Below are 13,157 nucleotides of genomic sequence, written 5' to 3' on the forward strand. Positions count from 1 at the left end.
CTTCGACACAGGCCAACTGGCTCAAACTTCGACCTAACTCGATTCGACCTTCAATCTGAGTCAACTCGGTTTACTTTGCTCGACTAAACTCAACTTTGGATTGGGTCGACTCAACTTGACTTCAATCCAAGCTTGACCTTCGACTTGACCTTAGTGAAGAAAGTAACAATGGAGTGAAATTTCAAATTTCTTGTAATTTTGAGGATATTTGAAAATTTTCTATTATATTAATTTTAAATACCTTCCAAAATTCATTAAATTTGAATTTATTTAGTTATTTTATAAAAAAAAAATCATTTTAGTGGGAAAATTTTTAAATTCTTTAAATAAATGAATTATTTTTCTAAATTACTTTTCCAAATGCAACATAATAAGATTGCCATATCTCATATTAATATTCTTCGACATTTTTTCTCTCACTTTGAACTATACTTATTTCATAGAGATTGGAATTGACTTGGATGTGGACAATTTCAAGTATATCTTATCTGAGAGGTTATTTTTGTGTTTAAATTATTTTTTTAGAGTGTATGATTATACAACCTAGTTATGGCTTTGAGTAAATATGATTCCATATATGTTTCAACTAGATTATGGGTTTGGAATATATATATATATATATATATATATATATATATATATATATATATATATATATATATATATATATATATATATATATATATATATATATTTACATAAGACAGTAATATGTTTCATATGTCATTATTTGACATTGGTTAATGATTTTTTGTTCCTTAGAGAGAGTTGGTTGGTTTCAAGTATATATTTATGATAGGATTCTGAGTTTGGTTAATTTCAAAAGGACATGTATTTCTATACAACAACAAAAAAGTGAGGACCAATATCTTATGTGGATGGATAATACTTAAAGTTAAATCACACTCTCTCCTCAATACAAATTGATTTATAATGAAAATTTTAAAATTCATTAATAAAATCTATCGATAAACTCTTTATCAATATATTTATTTTCATCAATAAAATTTCATCCATAATTAACCAAAATCTTATAATAATATTAATGTCCCAGAATTACTTTTCCTCGTAGAGTTAAACATACTAAGAAATAAATTATTCATAAGACTCAAAACATTAATTTACAGTGAGAACTAATCTTTAAAAAAGTTGTTAAATAGGAACAGTTTTAGAAAAAAAAAATCATTAGAATGACTAGTTTAAATATAAATTTATAAACTAAATATTATCCGTATTTAAATAATTGTTATAATGAATAAAATATTTATAAATTAAGTTTTAAATTAATCTCTAATATTAAATTTTAAGGGTGTGGCTATTTAGAAATTAACGTCCAAATTATATCTTAATACATTTGAAGTGTCTCTGTACATACTGGTTACTATGAGTCTAAATAATTGTGATTGCAAGAGACAGCGAAGAAGATTAATAATAAAGGTGTCACTCTTTAGTGGCATACCCCATGACCATCACTCTCCTTTACTCAACTTAAATTGCGACATGCAGTCTAATATTGTGTTCGTACAAAGTATTTCAATAATTTTAATAGATCGAAATTGATTATATTTTAAATTTTTGTAATTGAATTTTTTTACTTTTTAAATAATTGGTTAGAATAAAATAATTGAAATACTTTATATTTCAATTTCTTATTTCATAAAATAATTAAATTTCTTTACTCAAGTAAAATTTTATTTTAATAATATTTATTTTAATATATAAAATTTATAAATTAAATTTAAAAAATAAAATTGTCAATTTAAAATAATTAAATTCGGTTAAATTTTGATCTGACAAACTCGATTGATTTGACTAAATTTTGACCGACATAAACTTAATCTAATTTGGCCAAATTTTAGTTAGGGTCAACTCGTCAAATTCGGCCAAGATCAATTTGGTCAAATTTTAGTCAGATTTTACTTGATCGAATTGGACTAAATTTCAGTTAGACCAACTCCGTTGCATTCGGTCAATTTTCGTTGGGGATGACTAGATCGAATGTGGTCAGGTCGATTTGGCCGAATTTCGGTCAGGTTGACTTAACTCAATTTTGGTTGACTCAACTAAATTTCAGCCACAGTCAATTCGACCGATTTTAGCCAAATTTCGGTCACGACCAACTCGGTCATATTCTCCAAATAAATAAATTAATATCTTAAATTGCCTAATCCATTGACACTGTAAATATTTTCTTAATAGATTTTAGGCTTAATTACTGTTTTAGTCCTCTTATTTGTTATCAAATTTCAAAATGGTCCTTCTATTATCCAGAGTCTCAATTTAGTCCTCAAATTTTCAAAAGTGACTCAATTTAGTCCTCAAAGTTAACAGCGTCAAAAATCAATAACGGAACAGTAACATGGCTGTTTTACTCTGGCTGACTTGGAATTACGTGGTCAGTTAGAATTATGTGGAGACACACCCAACCCCTTCCACCCACCACCAAGAGAAGACACACCACGAATTTCTTTGTGTGAACATGAGCATGACCTACAAGAGTTGGCTTCGGACATCTCTGTTAACAAGAAAATCTGGGGCGAAATTAATTACAACAATGTTATGCCTGCACTATAGCGGAGGAGATGAATGCACCGTAGCTGGTAAAGAGTTAGGGTTTCATGAGTCCCATTTCTGAAGGAAGTTAAACATTTTCAACATATGCCACGTCAATTACCCTTGCCTTTTAAAAACGTTGACACATATCAGTACAATTGTGCCACCTCATTACTATTTGAACGGCGTTTGTTTAAATTAAACAGTGAGGACTAAATTGAGTCACTTTTGAAAATTTGAAGATTAAATTGAGATTCTGAATAATAAAAGGACCATTTTAAAATTTGCTAACAAATAAGAAGACTAAAATAGTAATTAAACCTAGATTTTAATCGATATATAACTCAAATCCTGAAACTCAGTTTGTATTTGTTTATTTTTGTGAATATGTATACTTTACACAGGCTAATCTGAATGCTTCAGAAGTGGAATATAATATTGCATTGAAAACTCAGTTTCCGATGTTAGAAAAAAAGAGACACATATAAGCAGTGTTGTAAGTTAGATGATAAATTATGTAGCCGTCAACGTTTATATATAATATTGGCAAGTGTCAACCAAAGTGGACTATGAACCATCCAACCAGCCATTGTTGAATATTCTTTCTTCTTTCATTTCATAATATTTCTCTTTTGCGGGTTGGCATCACCCAACATCCAGTCAAGTCACAAAATATATAAATACTCAAATATTCAAAGCTAAATATTAAATATAATAATTATATTTTTAGGTTTCCATAACAGATCTTTTTGGCGATTAACGTGGATGTATTTATTTTATTACATAAGGCCAATTTGGGTTTAGAGTTAATACATTATAATTTTCCATGATTATTAGTTTTTTATTTATTTATTTGGGTTAGTTTTCACTCAGTATAAATTATTCTTTTATGAGTTTTACCGTATGAACTAGATACAAATTATTTAGTTTAGTTAATAGTTTTGATTTTAAAATTTGAATATACAGTCACTTTAAGTATTAAAAGTACTGCTCTTAAATTATTTGAGCAAAATTGCTTTCCTGCAAACAATATCATAAAGTGTGATCTTCAAAAACACAGTTAGATGTGGTATTATAAACATTAAGGGTATGATTCTTTAATCAATTTTATAGTGTTGTCTTCATAATATATATGTGATATATTTAATAAAAAGTATTTATAAAAAAATATGGAAAAGAAATTCTAAATTGAAGAACTGCATTAAAAATACCTGTCTATATAAGTTTTGTAAAATAGATCATTCTCATTTTTTAATTTATTACAAATACATTTTCTCAAAAGAATATCCGTAATTCTCATCTTATAATGGTTTTTCCTCTTAATTTATTTTAAACTTAAAAGAAGAATCTCAATAAAAGTAACCAGTGCTAACAAAATGTTATAAACGTGTGTTACTTCCTCCTATCTTTTTGGCTTATTTGTATGTGCAACTTCCTTTCAACTGTGGAGCCTATTAGTTTCACCGAAAAGATTTGACTTTTCAATGCAGTTGTATCCGAAAAAAATAAAATCTGCTCATAATAAAAGAGATTATTGTTCAAAATAAGGAGGCGCATAGCCATCACCTGAATTTGGCTCACATGACATATAGGTTAATTTTCTCCATGTCACTATTGGTCATGATATTACTAAAATAAATTAATTACTTCTTCTTGGTACATGTATTCCTCTTTCTAACCAATACATGGGAGATAACTTTAAATAATTCGTAAGACTTTTTATCATGAAAATGTAGGGAGATTTGATATAAATAAGCTATGAATAAACTTATATAATATATCATAATGTCATTTTCGATCCAAAACATTTTAGTAATTAATTTATGAGTCATTCTACTTATATAAAATTCATCTTTTTTATTTATATTTAATATGAAACTTCTAGCTCACCTTGAACTATTAATAATCTCTCCTCAAGTGTGACTTTTTTCATATTGGAACACCTCCCTCTAACATGCATATTTAGAGGAAACTAACTCTTAAATTTTAGAGTCATTCATCTATTTTATATCATACTGGTTCAAGCCACGCCATCAAGATAAATCATCAGCTCTTATACTACTATGAGGTTTTTATAAGGGGAGACACTGAAAGATTCGATACCAATAAGTTGTAAACAAACTTATATATAAGAGATGAGGACACTACTTACAATCCAAAACTTTCAGACAATGAGTTTATGAGTCCTTCTACTTATATAAAAGTTATCTCTCATTTTTTTGTAATGTGGACCTCTAACTTATCTTGAACTCGTAACATACAATGAAATTGAAATTATAATATATATATATATATATATATATATATATTAGTTTAACATTTTTATATTAATTTGCTCTCTATAGGAAGGATCTACGATGTTGAATTTTGACGAAGGAAACAATAAAACAACAACCAAAAATATCAAAATATGTTGATAATCTCATGTTTTTGTTCTCTTCGCTCAATGATCACTTTTTCTGCTCGACGACATAGTCATTTCTCTGTTATTCTATTATTTAGCTTATCTTTTCTGTTTTATGTTTGTATATATTTCTTTTTCTTTCTTTGTTGTAACATGACAACTTTAATTAAAATAAACCTTTCCTTTCTTTCCCTTGTTTCTTTCTTCTCTAGCTTTTCATCCTCTCGTGTTTTTGTTCTTCAATTTTGCACCTTCGTTTTCAATATGTTGTGATGGTATAAGAGCGTGATTTTCTTCCTCTTGTGTGTCCATTCTTCGTTTCTGCACCTTCCTTTTCAATATGTTGTGATATTCAGCAAAATAATTCTCCAAACTAGCAAAAATCTATTAATTAGGAGTAACAACAACACGAAAAGACAATAATAATCACAAAATAGAACATCAATAGTTTTAATGTGGGAAAACCCTCTTAATGTGAGAAATAAAAATCACGAGCACAAACTAGTAAATCAAGCTCCACTAAGATCAAATATGGATACAAGAGAGACAAATCAATAACACAAACAAGTTCCAACAACCATCAATTATATCAGAGCAATAATGCTCTCAAATATGAAAATGAAGAAAGATAAACCTAAAATAGAGCAACAGTGCAAGACTAATTTCTCTAACCAAAAATCTCCAATTGACGGTCCCAACGATCAAAATGAAAAACCCTATTTTGGTAAAGTTTCAATCTGATCCAACAGTGAAAGAAGCTAAAATTGTAATTTTAGTGATGTGGCTTGGTGAATTTGCAACAAATTTTCTCTCTTTCAAAAGCTACCAAAATAAACGTCTCTCTTGATCTAAAAGATTCGTCTCCACTTATAAGTAAGACAAAATGAATTTGACTTGGTTGGACTTTTTTAGACACATAATTAGAGTCCAACCTAACAAATCTTTTAAATTTTAAAGCAAAGTGAAAGTTATAACACATAAGCAAAAAGAATTTAACAGAATTGACTATAAGTTGAAAAGAATTGACTATAAGTTGGAAAGAATATATACATTTATCAATCAATATCTTTTTGGGAAGCATGTAAACTTTTTTAGATGTAAACCTTTCTACCTTATCAATGTTTTTCATTATTAGGTAAGTTGTTTTCAAGCAAGACTAGTCATCAAAGTCTTATGTTGAATAATAGAAAAAAGAAAAAAAATGACTATAAAATGCTTATTTCATTATTATAAATAAGCATATAGATGTCAGAATATGAATAATTTCAAATTCTTACATCTTTTAGCTGGAATTTAGAATCCTTTAATTTTAACTAATTCAATTTCTTTAATGAAATTCTAGAATTTCAACTTTTTTTTAATTACCGCACCGAAAGAACTCATTTTACTATAAAATAAAAATTAATTTCTTAAATAAATGAATTATTCTCTTAAATTGTCGCATTCAAACACATTATGAATATTTTTCTAAATTAATTAAATTTAGGTTTAATTACTCTTTTTGTTCCTATTTTTGTCCAAAAATGTCAAGTTGGTCTTCTAGTTTTCTTTTAATCTCAATTTGGTCATGATTTTTGAAAATTTGATGCAATTTGATCATTTTTGTTAAATTTCTTCAAATGTATCAATGATTTTTCATCAAAATCGAAGATGTTAATAAAAAATTTTTGTTTTGTTGGTTTAATTAAAGTAATTTTAGGATCAATTTTGATAAAAGAAAAAATTGGAAGCATTATTTTTTATTGATGTTAATTTGGATTTTTTTTTATTGATGTTGATAGAATTTAATTTGTTGTTTTTACCATTTGTTGTTGTTAAATACTACTTTAATTTATGCTCGATGTAAGTTAGGATTTTTTTTTTTTACCCGATGTTGGAAAGACTATTTTTTGAGATTTGAAACTTCAATTTCTTGATTGATATCTGTCACAATTATTTTTTCTCAATGTTTGCAATTATTTTTTTATTAAAAAAAACATATTATTATTTGTCATGATTCTTTTATTAATGTTGATTGAGAATAGTTTTGGCAAACACCGTGTAGTATTGATTTTTTTTCCAGTGTCCTTAGAAAATTTTGAACTCATATGAATTGAAAATTCAACAAAAAAGCCCAATCAACAATGTTATATAAGAAACTCTATTAACTTAATGAATATCAACTTAAATAATTAGTTGAGAGAGAAAATATTTTGTTAATATTAATAAAAAATAATTGAATTTTGATCTAAAAAAATTATCAATATTCAAGATCCACCTAAAAACTATTTATATTAATATTTTTAAATATTAACAATTATTTAACATTTATATCTATTTTTATATTTAATACAATTGAAATGTTTTATTTACCTGAAAAAAAAAATCAATGAATTTAAGTTACCTTAATTATTTTTAAAAAGTTAAGTTTGATCTAATTTATGTTAAAATTTTCGTATCATCCTAATTTTCATTTCAATTATTCAATTCAGTTCCTTTTTTTTCAATTAAGCCCTGTTTTTTTTCAAATAATTCAATTATGTCATTTTAAATAGATTGTGCCATCTTTGTACATGTTTCTTATTAATCCATAGTATTTTTAATTATTTTATATTTTTTAATTATTTTTTTGTCATATGTCATGTCTTTGTCGTGTCATGTGACAATGTCAATATTATATAATCGTGTTAGTGACACGTCATAGTCACGTATCAATGTTCAAGGACGATCCTTCTTAAGAACCAAGGGAAATCATGACTCCCAAATTTTTTTCATTTTGTTTCTTAAATATATTTTAAAATTATATTTTTATATTATTATTGTTAAATATAAAAAAAATTGCATATAGTTAATTTTTCTTGTGTCTAAAATACACATAGTAAATATATTTATAATAAAGAGTAATACATATACATATAATACTCAAACATAAATATGGTAAATAAAAAATATAAACAATATCTACTAATATTAAACAATGTCTATGTTTTTCTAATAAATAATAGAAACTATTTTTCTCTAATTAACATAAAATAAAATATCTAACAATTATATTATGTGTATTAAGTTAGTTTAAAAAAATTAAAAATATCAAAACTTAATACACATAACACGTACAAAAGCAACATCAATATTAACTTAACGAAGTTAACCTAAAAATTAATACTTAATTGAAAGAAAATAAAATCATCAAATTGAATAATGGTAACAAAAGTTTCGTCTGAGTAAAGATTTTAACTCTTTAATTTAATATCTTTTATTTGGTGTTTCAAAGTTAAAGGTTTGACCATTTTATTTTGTGTTTGAAAATCTTTCTACAAGTACAGAATTTGGCAAATTTCTTTAATGTAATATTACAACTTAAATACAAAGAAGAATACACATGTAGAACAGAGTTGAAGATGTAAAGTAATGTGAATATTTTGTTTTATAGCCAAATGTATATAAACATAAGTTTGATATTTAAATCAGCAGCATGTGCAACCCCCGAGTTGTCTTTACAAAATGTTGATCAGGAATTAATGGTGCTCACTGATCCAAAATGCTCGCTATTTAATCATCTAACTCAAATGCTTTAGTCCTACATCTACATTTCATAGCCTCTGTATTATTATTCTTCACTACTTTCTCCTTTCTGCAAGTAAGCTACTGCATAACATAACCTTTTGGAAACCACATTAATTTTTCTTCCTCCCAACTGTATTGGAAATTTTTCATAAAAGACAAATTGGGGAGATTCATAAACAATCAACACGAGAGTTAAATGTATCAGACATTATCAAGTTATCTTTTAACACAAAATCTTAATACTTAATATTCATGGATTTTATATATATATAACTTAAACTTTTTTATTTTTATTCCACATGAAACTTTAAATTAAACCTGAAACTTTAAATTATAGGTGAACAAAAATATAAATAAGAAATCTAATTCATTACAATTTAAATTTATATTGTTTTAAGTTTATATAAATAGATTTATTCTGAATAAAATTTATATTTTTGGATTTTAAGTCCAATTTACTTGACTAGTTTTGGATTAGATTTATATTAGATCATTTATTTGATTTTGATAATCTAAAATTAAGGACTGTCTAAGTCGAGCCAATGTGGCTAGCAACCAGCTCGAGTCAAGTTGGTTCAAGGTCAAGATTGAACAGAGTTAACTAGGACGTAAGATTTAGTTTAATCAATCCAAATAAATGTCAAGTTGAGTTGACTTAGACCGAAGAATCAAGTTGAGTTGGCATGGTATGAGGGTCAAAAGGAATTGGTCCAAAATAATTGAGACAAATCAGTCTAGGGTGAAGTTTAAGTCGAGTCGGTCTTGATTGAGGAATCGAGTCAAGTTTACTTGATACGAAAATCGATGAGTCGACCTTGTTGTAGAATCGAGATAAGTTTACCTCAGTCAAAGGTCAAGTAGAATTTTCCTAAGTCGAAGGTTGAGTAAAGCTTTCCTGAGTCGATGATCGAAGCAAGTCGACTTGGGTTGAAAATCAAAACGAGTCGCTTGGATCAAAGGTCAAGCAAGACAAATAAACATGTGTCAAAGTTCAAGATGAGCCAGTCCAAACCTAAGTTCAAGACTAATCAACCCATGTTAAAAGGTTGAATTGTGTTGGAAAAAATGCATCATCAACTAATAACATTACCATTTTTATTCCCAAGGATCACCCTATTAACAGAGAAATAAGATTAACCCAGATAGCACAAGAATATAACAAGAAAACTCCAAATACTGAGAAAAACCACAATCATAGAAAATAATCACAATGTGCAAATTTGTACAACACACAAAAAATACTTTCAACCCTTTGACCACAAGTACACTCACATATTTCAGAACAAGAATTTAACTACACCTCATAATACTCTATTACAAGAGAATAAGAAAAGTCAAAAACTAACTAAAAGTATCTTTGACTTGGGACAAGAAATATCATGGACTTAGAGCTCACTATATAGTCACTAACATTCACTCATTTAGTTATCTCAGACGATATGAAACTTTTTAAGACATGTTATTTTCATCAGTCCAACAAGTTAAGTAAAATTGAGTTGGCATAGACCTAAGTCGAACCGAGTTCAAATCGAGCAGGTCCAAACATGAACCAGCCTGACCCAATGTCAAATAAAGTCAAATATATTAATTTTATTTTACTGAAATTAATCTAATTAACAATGTGGATTCAATTTATATTTAATCTTATTTAAATTGAATCGAAACAATATAACGAATTTGGATTACAGATCTACTTTATTTTGTTCAATTTAGATTAAATGTAAAATAGATTTTGAAAAATTCCATCTATAATCACCCTTTCTTTAAACTTGTATCACCCACCCCTGTCTTCAGTACCTCATCCTCAAATTTCTGATATCTATACATAGTTTTTCTACGAATACACCAGTTTTACCAAACAGTGTCATTAACCAGAGCCCATTATTTCCTCTATTGTTTTACCAATATACACTACATTATGGCTTTCCGACCTTCGCCTGATCCCAATCGAATTTCTTCTATTGAAATACCAAAATTTCAGAAGAAAATCTTCCTTTATAAAAGAAACTTTTTTTTTCAATTTAAAAGAGACATATATCAAGTGTTTTTTTTATTTGTGATTGCTGTTCAATATAATTTTATAAATATTAAAATAATAAAATGAAACTAAAATAAAACAAAAATATATCATAACGATGGAACTACTTGTTGAAGATAATTAAAAGGATAGCACATGTCACATATTGCAGAGAAGTACATTTAAATAATACGAATTATCTAGGCTTAAGAATTAACATATATTCGAATTAATTAATTTAAATAATGAACATAATATAAAACAATCAGTCCTCATTAAAAAACAATATGAAGGTGGACAAAAGAGTTGTAGTATGCAGTTGAATGAATTATAAAATAATAAATTATACCAATAAAAAAATTGTATCACATAATAATAATAATAATAATAATAATAATAATAATAATAATAAGAGATTCATTGACAAAAAAAAAAAAGTGTTAAATGTAACTGGCGTCAAACGGTGATACAGAATAGTGGTGAGTTAAGAAAAGAAGACGTGATAGAAGTTAAGGTTGAAAGATGGTAGTTTGCACGTGCAAGCTGCCAATGAATCTAACAGAAAATGCATTATGATTATGCAATTTGCAAATTGTATATATATAAGTTGCGTGCAGTTTACGTTTTCTTTTCATACGATCGATGGGTCACCAATTTTCATTTTCATCCACTATATTGCTATTATTCAAACATATGTCACCAATTTTGACCTATAACTAATTAATTCACTGCTTATACAATGAAATTTGCTAATCTGATATGGGAAAAAACTATGCACCACTTATCACCAAAAAAATTTATTCCTTAAAACAAATAAAAAAATATATAATCCACACACAACCAATCTCATTGTTGGGAGAAAACAAATATATAATCCATTTTCTTATTAACATTAGGATTTCATAAAAATTTATAAAAAAAATGAAAAATAAAAATAAATCTATCCAATTTGATATATTTTATTTTATGATAGATTTACTAAGCATAGGTGCATAGTTGATGTGTGTCATTAATTTACTAAATAAGTAATAGTCATAATGGAATGGGTAATGGAATGGAGGAAAAGGAACTACAATGTTTTTTTTTATTAAATTACTTTCTACAAATATTATTAAAAAATTAAGGATTAAATATATTTTTGATCTTTAATTTTTAGTTAAAATTAAAATTAATCTTTCTTCAAAATTTTGGATCAATTTAGTCCATATCTTTAGAAATGTATGAATTTAGTTTTTTTAATCATATCTATGTTAAGTTTATTTGACGTTTTAAACGTATCTCATGATAACATTTGAGTTGAGTTGTTTACACTGTTCGGCACATTTTTACTCCAATGTTAGTTGAGAAACACGTATGAAATGTCAAATAAACTTAATAAAATTTAATTAAAAGAACTAAATTCATGCATTTATAGGATTGAGAAACTAAATTGAGTCAAAGTTTCAAAAATGAACTAATTTCAATTTTTTCTAAAAATTAAAAGATCAAAAATATATTTAATCCAAAAATTAATTGTATATTTTAGATGACTAATTTTTTAATTAGGTAAGTATTGATGTAACTATGTGAGGATGAAAATTTTGAAACATTATTTATGGTATATTGAATATTTATCTATTATAGTTACTATATATACTAAATGAGTTGGAGATCCTCAAGACAAATGTAATGTTGCACCTTTGTGTCTATATTTATAGTAAATATGCTCTTAAAATTTTATTAGGTTTGTATATAACCAGTTAGCATCCATTTTTTTATATGCGAGGGATGTTTTTTATATACTATACCTGCTCACTACTACAGCTTTAGTTATTGTAATTACGGTTTTATTCACGTTAAACGAAATTTAATATGTTAAATAGGTTATTTATATTTATGAAATTTTATATCACCATTGAAACCACAAGCGAATAAAGCTAATGAGTTACAGATATACTTAAATAGAGATATTTTTTATTAATTTATAACTTAATTGTTAGTAATATTATTATAACTTGTTCACACATTTAACAAGTGTTAGAAATTGTTTTTTATTATTTTTTTATGGTTTTAGGTATTCACTGTACAAGAAACTAACACTCTTACTATAAATATAATAGATTCGTAAGTTTGTTAGTCTCTCTTTTTTTTCGTTAAACAATTTAATATTGATAATTTAATTATTAATATAATTAAATTTGCATTGTTTGCGATAAAGCTATACAAGTCCATTTGAGGTTGCATGACCTTTCACCAAATACAAAAAAAGTTAGGATATATTACATCTAAGTTATTTATTTAATAATTATTAAATTGTTGTATAAATATATTTTTATATAATTTTGTAGTGCTAGTGCATCGACGGAAGAACTGTAAATGTGAGTCCATGCAGATAATTACAGTAAACATTTTGTATTCATGGAGGAGAAGAATAATATAGAATTAACTTAAATATTTTACTTAATTAAAATATAAATCTTATTTCTCGTCTATGATGCACATATATAATATATATATATATCGAATACGACATATATCCAATATATTGATATATTTATTTTAAAAATAATAAAATACGACATGTGTGATATATGTATATTAAAAAATATACAATAATTTAAAAACATAGTAAATATACGATTGTTATCGTGTAAATCC

The sequence above is a fragment of the Vigna unguiculata genome, chromosome 8, assembly GCF_004118075.2.
Source record: "Vigna unguiculata cultivar IT97K-499-35 chromosome 8, ASM411807v1, whole genome shotgun sequence".
NCBI lineage: Eukaryota > Viridiplantae > Streptophyta > Magnoliopsida > Fabales > Fabaceae > Vigna > Vigna unguiculata.